This window comes from Stenella coeruleoalba (genome assembly GCF_951394435.1).
Source record: "Stenella coeruleoalba genome assembly, chromosome: 2".
Taxonomy (NCBI): domain Eukaryota; kingdom Metazoa; phylum Chordata; class Mammalia; order Artiodactyla; family Delphinidae; genus Stenella; species Stenella coeruleoalba.
Window position 1 is genome coordinate 125523451 of NC_137147.1, and position 17328 is coordinate 125540778.

Here is a 17328-nt window from a genome sequence, read left to right on the forward strand (position 1 = left end):
GAGGGAAAAAAGGATCGTAACCTACAAAGGTACCCCCATTAGGCTACCAGCAGACTTCTCAGCAGAAATCCTACAGGCTAGGCAGGAGGGGAATGACATTCTCAAAATACTAAAAGATAAAACCTTTCATCCAAGAACACTCTATCCAGCAAAGTTGTCACTCAGATATGAAGGAGAAGTAAAGGTTTTCCCAGAAAACAAAAGTTGAGGAAGTTCATCATCACTAGACTTGACTTATAAGAAAAGTTGAAAGAAACTCTTCTACAAGAATCAAAAAGACAAAAAGCACACAAAACTTTGACTAAGGTGATAAATAGACAGAATCAGAAAATTGCAACTGTATATCAGAATAGGTTTTTAAACATTTAATTATAGCATAAAGCTTAAAGAGAATAAAAGGGAGAAAAAAATAGCGATAGCTATTTCAATTTGTTAACCAACTCACAACATAAAAAGGAATAATTTGAGACAACAAAAAATGGGGGAAGAGGAAAAGTACAAAACCCATATAGGTAAATGGAGACAAGATGCTATCAGCAGACAATGGACTATTTCATCTATGAGATGTTTTATAAAAACCTCACAGTAACCACAAAACATAAATCTAGAGCAGAGACAACAAACATAAAAAATAGGAAACTGAGAAAAACATCATAGAAAACCACAGCACCAAATGACAGGCAGAAGCACAAGGAAAAAGAAACTGGATATATAAAGCAACCACAAAACAAAAGAAAAAATGGTAATACTAACTTCACATCTATCAATAATTACTGTAAAGGCAAATGGATTGAATTCACCAATTAAAAGACACGAAGTAGCTGGATGGATTCAAAAAACAAGCCCCAACTATATGCTGCCTCCAGGAGAATCATCTCAGCTCTGAAGACAAATATAGCCTCAAAGTGAAGGGATGTAAAATGATACTCCAAGTAAATGACAGCCAAAAGCAAGTGGTATAGCCATACTCATATCAGACAAAATAGACTGCAAGCCAAAAAAGCTAACAAGAGACAAAGATGTACAGTATATAATGATAAAGAGAACAATTCATCAAGAAGACATAACAGTTATTAATATAAATGCAACTAACATAGGAGCACCAAAATATATAAAGCAGTTACTAATAGACCTAAAGGGAGAAAATGACAGCAACACAATAACTTTAACAGCCCATGCACAATAATGGATAGATCATCCAGACAGTCAACAAGGAAACAGTGGCCTGAAATGAAACATAGGCCAGATGGATTTGATAGATTTGTACAAAACATTCCATCCAAAAGCGAAAGAACACACATTCTTCTCAACTTCACATGGAACTTTCTCAAGAACAAACCATATATGTTGAGACACCAAACAAGTCTCAATAAATTTAAGAAGAATGAAATCATTTCAAGCATCTTTTCTAATCACAGTGGTATGAAACTAGAAATCGACTACAAGAAGAAAGCTGGAAAAATCGCAAATATGTGGAGAATGAACAACATACTACTGAACAACTACTGGGTCAATGAAGAAATCAAAGGAGAAATTGTAAAATACTGGGAGACAAATGAAAATGAAAACACAGCATAACAAAATCTATAGGATGCAAGAAAAGAGTATTAAAAGGGAGGTTTATGGCAATACAGAACTATCTCAAGTAATAAGAAAAACCTCAAATAATCTCACCTTTCACCTAAAGGAGCTAGAAAAATAAGAATAAACAAAGCCCAAAGTGAGCAGAAGGAAGGAAATAATAAAGATCAGAGCAGAAATAAATGAAATACAGACTAAAAAGACAATAGAAAAGATCTATGAAACTAAGAGCTGATTCTTTGAAAAGATAAACAAAATTGACAAATCTTTAGCTGAACTCACTGACAAAAAAATAGACTAGGCTCTAATAAATAAAACCAGAAATGAAAGAGGAGAAATAATAATGGATACCACAGAAATACAAAGGATTATAAAAGAATATTATCAACAGCTTTATCCAACAAACTGAACAACCTAGAAGAAATGGAAAAATTCTTAGAATCACATGAATCATGAAGAAACAGAAAACCTGAAGAGACTGATCACTAGCAAAGAGATTGAAACAGTTATCAAAAACCTCCCACAAAAGAAAAACCATAGACTTCACAGGTGAATTCTAAAAAACATTCAAGGAAGATTTAATACCTATCATTCTCAAACTCTTCCCAAAAATTGAAGAGAAGGGAACACTTGCTAATTCATTTTACAAAGCCAATATTACCCTGATACCAAAACCAGACACAAACAACTAAAAAAGAAAATTACAGCCAGTATCTCTGATGAACATAGATGCAAAAATCCTTAATAAAATATTAACAGAATACAATGATGCATTAAAATGATCATACACCATGATCAAGTGAAATTTATTCCAGAAATGCAAGGATGGTTCAATATCCATATATCAATGTGATACACCACATTAACAAAATGAAGGATTAAAAACAGATGATCATCTCCATAGATGCAGAAAAGCATTTGAAAAAATTCGACATCCATTTATGATAAAAACTTTCAATAAAATGGGTATAAAAGGAATCAACCTCAACACATAGTAGAAGCCATACAATGACAAACCCACAGCTAACATCATACTCAATGGTGAAAAACTGAAAGCTATCCCTCTGAAATCAGAAACAAGACAAAGATGTCCACTCTTGCCACTCTTTTCAACATAATGTAAGTCAGAGAAACTAGGCAAGGAAAAGAAAAAAAGGCATCCAAATTGGAAAGGAATAGTAAAACTGTCACTACTCACAGATGACACAATTTTATATATAGAAAACCTTAAAGACTCCACCAAAAAACTCTTGGAAATAATAAACAAATATAGTAAAGTTGCAGGGTACAAAATCTGTTTTGTTTCTATATTCTAACAATGAGCTAACAGAAGGAGAAATTAAGAAAGCAATGCCACTTACAATCATTAACAAAAAGAATAAAATATCTAAGAAGAAATTTAACCAAGGAGGTGAAAGACCTATACACTGAAAGCTAAGACACTAGTTAATGAAATTGAAGACAACACAAATAAATGGAGAGATATTTCATGCTAATGGATTGGAAGAATTAACATTATTAAAATGTCCATACTATCTAAAGTTATCTACAGACGTAAGGCAATTCCTATCAAAATATCAATGGCATTTTTCACAGAACTAGAACAAATAATTCTAAAATTGTATGGAAATACAAGAGACCCTGAATAACCAAAGCAATTCTGAGAAAAAAAGAATAAAGCTGGAGGTATCACACTACCAGTTTTCAAGATACTCAATATATTACAAAGCTATCATAATCAAAACAGCATGGTATTGGTAGGAATACAGATAAATAGATCAATAGAACAGAATTGAGAGCCCAGAAATAACCCATGCATATATGGACAACTAATTTATGACGAAGTAGCAAAGAACATACACTGGAGAATGGATAATTTCTTCAATAAATGGTGTTGGGAAATATGGAGAGCTATATGCAAAAAAATGAACCTTGACCTCTATCTCATACCATACACAGAAATCAACTCAAAATGAATTAAAGACTTGAAAGGAAGACCTGAAACCATAAAACTAGAAGAAAACACGGCATTACGCTCTTTGACATCAGTCACAGCAATATCTTTCACGATATGTCTCCTCAAGCAACACAGGAAACAAAGGCAAAAATAAACAAATGGGACTACACCAAACTAAAAAGCACAGCACAAGAAACCATCAACAACAACAAAAAAAGACAACTGAATGGGAGAAGATAATTCCAAATCATATAACTAATAAGGGGTTAATATCTAAAATAAAGAACTCATACAATTCAACAACATCAACAACAAAATGACTTGATTAAAAAAATAAGAAGAGGAACTGAATAGACATTTTTCCAAAAAAAGACATACAGGGGACGAGGGGAAGATGGCGGAAGAGTAAGAGGCAGAGATCACCTTCCCCCCCACAGATACACCAGAGATACATCTACACATGGAACAACTCCTACAGAACACGTACTCAATGCTGGCAGAAGACCTCAGACCTCCCAAAAGGCAAGAAAGTCCCCACGTAACTGGATAGGGCAAAAGAAAAAAGAATAAACAGAGACAAAAGGATAGGGCTGTGACCTGCACCAGTGGGAGGGAGATGTGAAGGAGGAAAGGTTTCCACACACTAGGAAGCCCCTTCTCGGGCGGAGACTGTGGATGGCAGAGTGGGAAAGCTCCGGAGCCACGGACGAGAGCACAGCAACAGGGGTGCGGAGGGCAAGGCGGAGGGATTCCCGCACAGAGGATCAGTGCCGACCAGCACTCATCAGCCCAAGAGGCTTGTCTGCTCACCCACCGGGGCAGGCGGGTCTGGGAGCTGAGGCTCCGGCTTAGGCCGGAGCGCAGGGAGAGGATTGCAGTTGGCGGCGTGAACACAGACTGCAGAGGGTTAGTGCACCACGGCTAGCTGGCAGGGAGTCTGGGAAAAGTCTGGACCTGCTGAAGAGGCAAGAGACTATTTCTTCCCTCTTTGTTTCCTGGTGTGTGAGGAGAGGGGATTAAGAGCACTGCTTAAAGGAGCTCCAGAGACGGGTGCAAGCCGCGGCTAAAAGCGCGGACCACAAAGAAGGGCATGAGACACTAAGGATGCTGCTGCTGCCACAAGCAGCCTGTGTGCGAGCACAGGTCACTATCCACACCCCCATTCCAGGGAGCCTGTGCGGCCCACCACGGCCAGGGTCCCAGGATACAGGGACAACTTCCCCAGGAGAACGCACGGCACGCCTCAGGCTGGTGCAAAGTCATGCTGGCTTCTGCCGCCGCAGGCTCGCCCCACACTCCATACCCCTCCCTCCCCCCGGCCTGAGTGACCCGGAGTCCCCGAAGCAGCTGCTCCTTTAATCCTGTCCTGTCTGAGCAAAGAACAGATTCCCTCCAGCGACCTACACGCAGCACGCAGCGGTGGGGCCAAATCCAAAGCTGAACCCCGGGAGCTGTGAGAACAAAGAAGAGAAAGGGAAATCTCTCCCTGCAGCCTCAGAAGCACCGGATTAAACCTCCACAATCAACTTGATATACCCTGCATCTGTGGAATACATGAATAGACAACGAATCATCCCAAATTGAGGGGGTGGACTTTGAGAGCAAGATTTATGATTTTTTCCCCTTTTCCTCTTTTTGTGAGTGTCTATGTGTATGCTTCTGTGTGAGATTTTGTCTGTATAGCTTTGCTTCCACCATTTGTCCTAGGGTTCTATCCATCCGTTTACTTTTTTTTTAATAATTATTTTTTATTTTAATAACTTTTTTAAAGTTTACCTTACACTATTTTATTTTATCTTTTCTTTCCTTCCTTCCCTCCTTCCTTCCTTCCTCCCTCCCAACCTCCATCCCTCCCTTCTTTTTCTTTCTTACTTTCTCTCTTTCTTTCTCCCTTTCCTTCTTTCTTTCTTTCTTTCTTTCTTTTCTTCCTTTCTCTCTCTCTCTCTCTCTCCTCTCTCTCTCTCTCTCTCCTCTCTCTCTCTCTCTCTCTCCTCTTTCTCTCTCTCTCTCCTCTCTCTCCCTCTCTCTCTCTCTCTCTCTCTCTTTCTCTATCTCTCTTTCTTTTTCTCCCTTTTATTCTGACCCGTGTGGATGAAAGGCTTCTGGTGCTCCAGCCAAACATCAGGGCTGTGCCTCTGAGATGGGAGAGCCAACTTCAAGACACTGGTCCACAAGAGACCTCCCAGCTCCACATAATATCAAATGGCGAAAATCACCCAGAGATCTCCATCTCAACACTAGCACCCAGCTTCACTCAACGACCAGCAAGCTACAGTGCTGGACACCCTATGCCAAACAACTAGCAAGACAGGAACACAACCTCACCCATTAGCAGAGAGGCTGCCTAAAATCATAATAAGTCCACAGACACCCCAAAACACACCACCAGACGTGGATCTGCCCACCAGAAAGACAAACCAGCCTCATCCACCAAAACACAGGCACGAGTCCCCTCCACCAGGAAGCCTACACAACCCACTCAACCAACTTTAGCCACTGGGGACAGACACCAAAAACAACGGGAACTACGAACATGCAGCCTGCAAAAAGGAGACTCCAAACACAGTAAGATAAGCAAAATGAGAAGACAGAAAAACACACAGCAGACGAAGGAGCAAGATAAAAACCCAGCAGACCTAACAAATAAAGAGGAAATAGGCAGTCTACCTGAAAAAGAATTCAGAATAATGACAGTAAAGATGATCCAAAATCTTGGAAATAGAAGAGACAAAATTCAAGAAAAATTTAACAAGGACCTAGAAGAACTAAAGAGGAAGCAAGCAACGATGAACAACACAATAAATGAAATTAGAAGTACTCTAGAAGGGATCAATAGCAGAATAACTGAGGCAGAAGAACGGATAAGTGACCTGGAAGATAAAATAGTGGAAATAACGACCGCAGAACAGAATAAAGAAAAAAGAATGAAAAGAACTGAGGACAGTCTCACAGACCTCTGGGACAACATTAAGCACACCAACATTCGAATTGTAGGGGTTCCAGAAGAAGAAGAGAAAAAGAAAGGGACTGAGAAAATATTTGAAGAGATTACAGTTGAAAACTTCCCTAATATGGGAAAGGAAATAGTTAATCATGTCCAGGAAGCACAGAGAGTCCCATACAGGATAAATTCAAGGAGAAATATGCAAAGACACAAATTAATCAAACTGTCAAAAATTAAATACAAAGAAAGCATATCAAAAGCACCAAGGGAAAAACAACAAATAACACACAAGGGAATCCCCATAAGGTTAACAGCTGATCTTTCAGCAGAAACTCTGCAAACCACTAGGGACTGGCAGGACATATTTAAAGTGATGAAGGAGAAAAACCTACAACCAAGATGATCTACCCAGCAAGGATCTCATTCAGATTTGATGGAGAAATTAAAACCTTTACAGACAAGCAAAAGCTGAGAGAGTTCAGCACCACAAAACCAGCTTTACAAAAATTTCTAAAGGACCTTCTCTAGGCAAGAAACACAAGAGAAGGAAAAGACCTACAATAACAAACCCAAAACAATTAAGAAAATGGGAATAGGAACATACATATCAATAATTACCTGAAATGTAAATGGATTAAATGCTCCCACTAAAAGACACAGACTGGCTGAATGCATACAAAAACAAGACCCATATATATGCTGTCTACAATAAACCCATTTCAGACCAAGAGACACATACAGACTGAAAGTAAGGGGATGGAAAAAGATATTACATACAAATGGAAACCAAAAGAAAGCTGGAGTAGCAATTCTCATATCAGACAAAATAGGCTTTAAAATAAAGACTATTAGAAGAGATAAAGAACAACACTACATAAGGATCAAGGGATCGATCCAAGAAGATATAACAATTGTAAATATTTATGCACCCAACATAGGAGCACCTCAATACATAACGCAAATACTAACAGCCATAAAAGGGGAAATCGACAGTAACACATTCATAGTAGGGGACTTTAACACCCCACTTTCTCCAATGGACAGATCATCCAAAATGATAATAAATAAGGAAACACAAGCTTTAAATTATACATTAAACAAGATGGACTTAATTTATATTTATACGACATTCCATCCAAAAACAACAGAATACACATTTTTCTCAAGTGCTCATGGAACATTCTCCAGTATACATCATATCTTGGGTCACAAATCATGCCTTGGTAAATTTAAGAAAATTGAAATTGTATCAAGTATCTTTTCCGATCACAACGCTATGAGACTAGGTATCAATTACAGGAAAAGATCTGTAAAAAATACAAACACATGGAGGCTAAACAATACATTACTTAATAACGAAGTGATCACTGAAGAAATCAAAGAGGAAATCAAAACATACCTACAAACAAATGACAATGGAGACACGACGACCTAAAAAAGCAGTTCTAAGTGGGAAGTTTATAGCAATACAATCTACCTTAAGAAACAGGAAACATCTAGAATAAACAACCTAATCTTGCACCTAAAGCAATTAGTGAAAGAAGAAAAAAAACCTCACAGTTAGCAGAAGGAAAGAAATCATAAAAATCAGATAAGAAATAAATGAAAAAGAAATGAAGGAAACAATAGCAAAGATCAATAAAACTAAAAGCTGGTTCTTTGAGAAAATAACCAAATTGATAAACCATTAGCCAGACTCATCAAGATAAAAAGGGAGAAAACTCAAATCAATAGAATTAGAAATGAAAAAGGAGAAGTAACAATTGACACTGCAGAAATACAAAAGATCATGAGAGATTACTACAAGCAACTCTATGCCAATAAAAATGGACAACCTGGAAGAAATGGACAAATTCTTAGAAATGCACAACCTGCCAAGACTGAATCCGGAAGAAATAGAAAATATGAACAGACCAATCACAAGCACTCAAATTGAAACTGTGATTAAAAATCTTCCAACAAACATAAGCCCAGGACCAGATGGCTTCACAGGCGAATTCTATCATACATTTAGAGAAGAGCTAATACCTATCCTTCTCAAATTTTTCCAAAATATAGCAGAGGGAGAAACACTCCCCAACTCATTCTACGAGGCCACCATCACCCTGCTACCAAAACCAGACAAGGATGTCACAAAGAAAGAAAACTACAGGCCGATATCACTGATGAACATAGATGCAAAAATCCTCAACAAAATACTAGCATACAGAATCCAACAGCACATTAAAAGGATCATACACCACGATCAGGTGGGGTTTATTCCAGGAATGCAAGGATTCTTCAATATATGCAAATCAATCAATGTGATACACCATATTAACAAATGGAAGGAGAAAAACCATATGATCATCTCAATAGATGCAGAATGCTTTTGACAAAATTCAACATCCATTTATGATAAAAACCCTGCAGGAAGTAGGCATAGAGGGAACTTTCCTCAACATAATTAAGGCCGTATATTACAAACCCACAGCCAACATCGTCCTCAATGGTGAAAAACTGGAAGCATTTCCACTAAGATCAGGAACAAGACAAGGTTGCCCACTCTCACCACTCTTATTCAACATAGTGTTGGAAGTTTTAGCCACAGCAATCAGAGAAGAAAAGGAAATAAAAGGAATCCAAATCAGAAAAGAGAAGTAAAGCTGTCACTGTTTACAGATGACATGATACTATACATAGAGAATCCTAAAGATGCTACCAGAAAACTACTAGAGCTAATCAATGAATTTGGTAAAGTAGCAGGATACAAAATTAATGCACAGAAATCTCTGGCATTCCTATACACTAAGGATGAAAATCTGAACGTGAAATCAAGAAAACACTCCCATTTACCACTGCAAAAAAAAGAATAAAATATCTAGGAATAAACCTACCTAAGTAGACAAAAGACGTGTATGCATAAAATTATAAGACACTGATGAAAGACATTAAAGATGATACAAACAGATGGAGAGATATACCATGATCTTGGATTAGAAGAATCAACATTGTGAAAATGATTCTACCACCCAAAGCAATCTACAGATTCAATGCAATCCCTATCAAACTACCACTGGCATTTTTCACAGAACTAGAACAAAAAATTTCACAATTTGTATGGAAACACAAAAGACCCTGAATAGCCAAAGTAATCTTGAGAACGAAAAACGGAGCTGGAAGAATCAGGCTCCCTGACTTCCAACTATACTACAAAGCTACAGTAATGAAGACTGTATGGTACTGGCACAAAAACAGAAAGATAGGTCAATGGAACTTGATAGAAAGCCCAGAGATAAACCAATGCACATATGGTCACCTTATCTTTGATAAAGGAGGCAGGAATGTACAGCCGAGAAAGGACAGTCTCTTCACTAAGTGGTGCTGGGAAAACTGGACAGGTACATATAAAAGTATGAGATTAGATCACTCCCTAACACCATACTCAAAAATAAGCTCAAAAGGGATTAAAGACCTAAATGTAAGGCCAGAAACTCTCAAACTCTTAGAGGAAAACATAGGCAGAACACTCTATGACATAAATCACAGCAAGATCCTTTTTGAACCACCTCCTAGAGAAATGGAAAGAAAATCAAAAATAAACGAATGGGACCTAATGAAACTTCAAAGCTTTTGCAAAGCAAAGGAAACCATAAACAAGACCAAAAGACAACCCTCAGAATGGGAGAAAATATTTGCAAATGAAGCAACTGACAAAGGATTAATCTCCAAAATTTATAAGCAGCTCATGCAGCTCAATATCAGATAAACAACCCAATCTACAAATGGGCAGAAGACCTAAATAGACATTTCTCCAAAGAAGATACACAGACTGCCAACAAACACATGAAAGAGTGCTCAACATCATTAATCATTAGAGAAATGCAAATCAAAACTACAATGAGGTATCATCTCACACCAGTCAGAATGGCCATCATCAACAAATCTAGAAACAATAAATGCTGGAGAGGGTGTGGAGAAAAGGGAACACTCTTGCACTGCTGGTGGGAATGTGAATTGGTTCAGCCACTATGGAGAACAGTATGGAGGTTCCTTAAAAAACTACAAATAGAACTACCATATGACCCAGCAATCCCACTACTGGGCATATACCCTGAGAAAACCAAAATTCAAAAAGAGTCATGTGCCAAAATGTTCACTGCAGCTCTATTAACAATAGCCTGGAGATGGAAACAACCTAAGTGCCCATCATCGGATGAATGGATAAAGAAGATGTGGCACATATATACAACGGAATAGTACTCAGCCATAAAAAGAAACGAAATTGAGCTGTTTGTAATGAGGTGGATGGACCTAGAGTCTGTCATACAGAGTGAAGTAAGTCAGAAAGACAAATACCGCATGCTAACACATATATATGGAATTTAAGAAGAAAAAAAAATGTCATGAAGAACCTAGGGGTAAGACAGCAATAAAGACACAGACCTACTGGAGAACGGACTTGAGGATATGGGGAGGGGGAAGGGTGAGCTGTGACAGGGCGAAAGAGAGTCATGGACATATACACACTAACAAACGTAAGGTAGATAGCTAGTGGGAAGCAGCCGCATGGCACAGGGATATCGGCTCGGTGCTTTGTGACTGCCTGGAGGGGTGGGATAGGGAGGGTGGGAGGGAGGGAGACGCAAGAGGGAAGAGATATGGGAACATATGTATATGTATAACTTATTCACTTTGTTATAAAGCAGAAACTAACACACCATTGTAAAGCAATTATACCCCAATAAAGATGTTAAAAGAAAAAAAAATCTAGAAACAATAAATGCTGGATAGGGTGTGGAGAAAAGGGAACACTCTTGCACTGCTGGTGGGAATGTGAATTGGTACAGCCACTATGGAGAACAGTATGGAGGTTCCTTACAAAACTACAAGTAGAACTACCATATGACCCAGCAATCCCAGTACTGGGCATATACCCTGAGAAAACCATAATTGAAAACAGGTCATGTACCAAAATGTTCATTGCAGCTCTATTTACAATAGCCAGGAGATGGAAACAACCTAAATGTCCATCATCAGATGAATGGATAAAGAAGATGTGGCACATATATACAATGGAATATTACTCAGCCATAAAAAAGAAACAAAATTGAGCTATTTGTAATGAGGTGGATGGAGCTAGAGTCTGTCATACAGAGTGAAGTAAGTCAGAAAGAGAAAGACAAATACCATATGCTAACACATATATATGGAATTTAAGAAAAAAATGTCATGAAGAACCTAGGGGTAAGATAGGAATAAAGACACAGACCTACTAGAGAATGGACTTGAGGATATGGGGAGGGGGAAGGGTAAGCTGTCACAAAGTGAGAGAGTGGCATGGACATATATCCACTACCAAACGTAAAATAGATAGCTAGTGGGAAGCAGCCACATAGCACAGGAAATCAGCTCGGTGCTTTGTGACCACCTAGAGGGGTGGGATAAGGAGGGTGGGAGGGAGGGAGACGCAAGAGGGAAGAGATATGGGAACATATGTATATGTATAACTGATTCACTTTGTTATAAAGCAGAAACTAACACACCATTATAAAGCAATTATAATCTAATAAAGATGTAAAAAAAAAAAGACATACAGGTGGCCAACAGGCACATGAAAGGATTTTAAACATCACTAAAATGCAAATCAAAACCACAAGGAGATACCACCTCATGCTGGTTAGAAGGACTATTATCATTAGGCAAGAAGTAATAAATGTTGGCAATGATATGGAGAAAAGGAAGCCCTCACACACTGTTGGTGGGAATGTAAACTGGTGCAGCCACTATGGAAAACAGTATGGAAATTCCTCAAAAAATTAAGAATAGAACTACCATATGATCCAGATATCCCACTCCTAAGTACATATACAAAGAATACAAGAAAACACTAATTGAAAAAGATATATGCACTATGTTCACTGCAGCATTATTTATAATAGCCAAGATATGGAAACAACTTAAGGGTCCATCAACAGATGAATAGATAAAGAAGATATAATATGCATATACAGATGTTTATATACATATATACACATACATATACACAATGGAATACTACTCAGCCATAAAAAAAGATGAAATCTGGGACTTCCCTGGTGGTCCAGTGGTTAGGACTCTGTGCCCTCACTGCCAAGGGCCTGGGTTCAATCCCTGGTCAGGGAACTAAAAATCCCACAAGCCACATAGCACAGCCAAAAAAGACATGAAATCTTTCCATGTGTGACACCATGGATGGACCTTGAGGGTATTCTGCTTAGTGAAATGAGTCAGACAGAAAGACAAATACTGTATGATTTCACTCATATGTGCAATATAAAAAACAAACACCAGAAATAAACCCATACCTACAGTCAATTAATCTTTGACAAAGAAGGCAAGAATATACAACGGAGAAAAAGACAGTCTCTTCAGGAAGTGGTGTTAGGAAAGCTTGAAAGCCACATGTAAATCAATGAAGTTAGAACACTCCCTCATACAATACACAAAAATAAACCCAAAATGGCATAAAGACTTAAATATAAGACATGACACCATAAAGCTACTGGAAGAGAACATAGGCAAAACATTCTCTGACATAAATTGTAGTAATGTTTTCTTAGGTCAGTCTCCCAAGGCAATGGAAATAGAAGCAAAATAAACAAACAGAAACCTAATTAAACGCATAAGCTTTTACACAGCAAGGGAAACCATAAAGAAAATGATAAGACAACCAGAATGGGAAAAAGAAATGTACAAACAACATGACCACCAAAGGATTAATTTCCAAAATATACAAAGAGCTCATACAATCAATAACAAAAAAAAAACCACCCAATCAAAAAATGGGCAGAACACCTAAATAGATATTTCTCAAGAAAGACATACAGATGACCAACAAGCCCATGAAAAGATGTTCAACATTGCTAATTATTAGAAAAATGTAAATCAAAACTACAATGGTGTATCCCCTCATATCTGTCAGAATGGCCATCATCAAAAAGTCTACAAATAATAAATGCTGGACAGAGTGTGGAGAAAAGGGAATCCTCCTACACTGTTGGTGGGAATGTAAATTGGCACAGCCACTGTGAAAAACAATATAGAGATAACTTCAAAAACTAAAACTAGAGTTGCCACATGACCCAGCAATCCCAATCCTGGGCACATATCTGAAGAAAACGCTAATTCAAAAAGATACATGCACCCCAATGTTCACAGCAGCACTATTTACAATAGCCAAGACATGGAAGCAACCTAAATGTCCATCAATAGATGAATGGATAAAGAAGATGTGGTACATATATATAATGGAATACTACTCAGCCATAAAAAAGAATGAAATAATGCCATTTGCAGCAACATGGATGGACCTGGAGATTATCATACTAAGGGAAGTAAGTCAGACAGAGAAAGACAAATATCATATGATACCACTTATATGTGGAATCTAAAATATGATACAAATGAACTTATTTACAAAATAGACTCACAGACATAGAAAACAAACTTATGGTCACCAAAGGGGAAAGAGGGTGGGGAGTTTGAGATTAGCAGATAAATACTACTGTATATAAAATAGAAAAACAACAAGGTCCTATGGTATAGAACAGGGAACTATATTCAATATCCTATAATAAACCATAATGGAAAAGAAAAAACAAACAAAATAAATCATCAAACCAAACAACACAAAAACAAACACATAGATACAGAGAACAGAGTAGTGGTTACCAGAGGGAAAGGGGCAGGGCAACAGGAGGGTGAAATGGGTAAAGGTCATCAACTTGAAAACTATGATTATTACATCTGCATTCGTCCCTCAAATGTGAATCAGTAGGATAACAACCTAATCAGCATGGGCTCAGTACAACTTTATAAAAGTATCTGTGAGATATTTTAGATCAGGATATTAATTACAGACTGATGAAATGCTGACAGCTCAACAGAAGTCTCAATTTAAGACACAGCTTTCATTGACAGTGGAGCTGAGGGCTCTATTCCACTGCACATAAACCAAGCTGAAACCACAGCCACAATAGTGTGCCAGTCTGGGAACACAGGGGACACAAAGCACCTGCCACTTTCTGTCCTCTCTACGGGCCAGGTGTTATAGTCTATAACTCTTACAACAGGACTTGGATGTCATTTTAATTATTCCATTTAGAGATGGAAACCTCCATCAGTGAGGTCAGGGAATCTGCCGGTAACTGGTGGAGGAACCCATTATATGAGTCCAGATTTTTTCTCACTCAAACACTCTCTAATCCACGTGACTCTCTAATCCACGTGAAGCTAATTTGCTCAATTCCTACAGTAGTAATGAATAAACATAAGAAATAGATCATCTGTTATTCTATAAACTGAACTGCATATTCAAATCAAGTGCAGTCATTAGATTATTCCTAGGGACACGTGACCTGAGTTATTTACCAAATTACATATAAGAAAAAATAAAATACTCATATATTGAAACCCCATTATATTCTTTCTCAACAAGAAATAATCGCCTAGTAAAAAGTATTTTTAATGAACTGAACTGCACGCATAAGCTATAATATGGCCTTGTCTTACACAGAATGGTGCCTTAGGTAAGCGTGCCATGGGACTAAGGTATGTGCGTGAAAGGTGGGGAATACGCAGGGAAGGGTCACCTGCCAACGTGTGTTGAGCTGAGGTAATGGCTCTTCACTCAGAATCCTCTGGATACCTAATTAGTTTCTCCTGGAGATGACAGGTATAATTTCTCCACAAAATTTGTTCTCCACCTCCCCTATGCATTTGAATTAACTTTGTGATATAAACAGCTAACTAAGTCTACAGTAATAGCTCTTACTTCAAGCACAGCAATTAAGAGTGCCTGTTTCCTCTCCTCCTACATCTGTTCTGAGAGTGCAGTGAATACATTTGAATTATTATCTGGATATACAGTAATTGCCCAGAAATGACAACTCACCTGTCCGTAGAGTAGGCTGTGCTTTTTAGGTGAGGACTAGCCAGGCTAACCTAAATGTTCAGTTGAGACAGTCATCTGCTGTGCAGTAAGAATGGAAAAAATAGTTTGACTTGAGTTACAGCGGTCATCCAAAAATCTGTGCCCAGATGAGGCAGCTAGATTGTGTGCTTTAGGGACCCCAAAATATCCCCCATCCTACCTCCAACTCCCTCTTCCTCTGACATACAAGCACCTGCACTTCAACCTTTATACTTCATTCCTTTTAATTAAAACCTCGTGTCTCTTATTTTTTCTTAAAATATGAAACCCATCAGGATGAAGGACAATTCTATAGAACCAATATAAATCATAATATATCTAAATATTTAATTCTTTGTACAGCCCTTCACACATTTCAAAATTCTCTCAAATTCAGCGATCTAACTTGAACTCTCAAAACCCTGGCAGGACTTGGCAGGAGCTGTCACATTTACACACCCCAGGAACCAGGTGAGGAAGATGTGGGAACTTCCTCTGGCTTTCCATGGGCTGAGCCAGGCCTCTCTCAGAGATATCACATCTGTGACCAAAAGTCTGTAAGCATTCATTTCACAGTTCTATGGTAACTCAATTACGCTCACAATTTTTAACTGAAAGATATTAAAGAGCAGCGTGATAAGGCTTGCTTTAAAAATTATACTTTAAGGCCCACTTATTATTTCTTTTACTTTTTTAACATCTATTTTCTGCAACAGAGCTAACTCCTGTCCCATTGGGGATCGTATTCCCACTATTTACTCATCTTCCCTCTTCCTACCTCATTGGGAACACAACCCTGGCAAGGGCAGGAGTTCCTCCTGCAGTACCCTACAGGGTCTATCTGGGTCATATCAGTACCTGAGTCAGTGCTGGGCTGCCAAGGCCTCTCCGCAAGCCTGAAGGAAAGAAGGGGCAGTGGCATATCCTCTCAGGCTCTGACTCTGGTGGGGCCGGTGGGCACCCCTTACTGGGAGGAGCTGGGGGCCTGTCTTCCGCCACCAAGGCACTTCCTCACCACCCACATCATCAGCTTCCTCTCACACTGGATGTTCCTAATTCCACATTTAGAAGAAATTCTAATTAAACTTGGAAAATAAGCTTTAGGAAAGCCAGGAAAAGAAATCCAGATATGCAAACACATGAGAAAGAGGAACAGAAAATTAATCCCTCTGGCTACAGACACAGCCAAGAGGAGACTTTTCAGATGTCCTCCCTGAATTAAATGAGCCCATGGGTCATCTCTACACATTGTGCATGTCTTCACCATGTTCATTCACCTTTAAAAGCCAATTTTATTTTTCCCAACACTGATTGCATTTAGCATAGACTGGCCAGATTATGGACAGGGAGGGAATTTGTATTCTGTAATAATCTATTTTCAGGAGAGTGCTTCAAATTTCTTGAAACCCCGAAGGGAGAAAAACTCACTCAGGTCATTTTCCTTCCTTTTTACAATTATCTTATTAAAAGGTTTATCCTCCTCCAGCATTTTTGAGCCCACATGACAAGATGTGTTGCTGAGATAAATGACACCCTGCATAGCCCTGAAAATAGCAAGGGACATAGCTGAAGTATTACTTAGAATGACAGATAGTTAAAAATGGGAAACTAAAACAGATACATCCATAATTCAGAAGTTAGCTGAGGAGAGACAATAGCTGGGAAAATAGTATTTTTAAAACACAATGATCACAATTTGTATTCTGAAAACTAATAAGAGTAACATGTGGACACATGACTTCTATGCAACATAAATGAGTCTGTTCGATTCTATTTACTGTTGACAATAACAGTGATGAACCATTTATTTCATTTCCTGATGTTGGATCTTTGTGGATTCAGTTGGACTACGTATGTTGGGAGATGCCAATGTAAACTGATGCATCTAAAGTTAGGAATTAGGAACTGTATCCT

The 17328-nt window shown here is 38.3% G+C and overlaps 1 protein-coding gene across 2 annotated transcripts in view; it reads right to left on the reverse strand.

Moving 5' to 3' along the window:
- GABRG3 (gamma-aminobutyric acid type A receptor subunit gamma3) overlaps positions 1-17328 on the reverse strand; it is a 644601-nt gene that overhangs the window by 607875 nt on the left and 19398 nt on the right. The gene's annotated exons all lie outside the window — the stretch shown is intronic.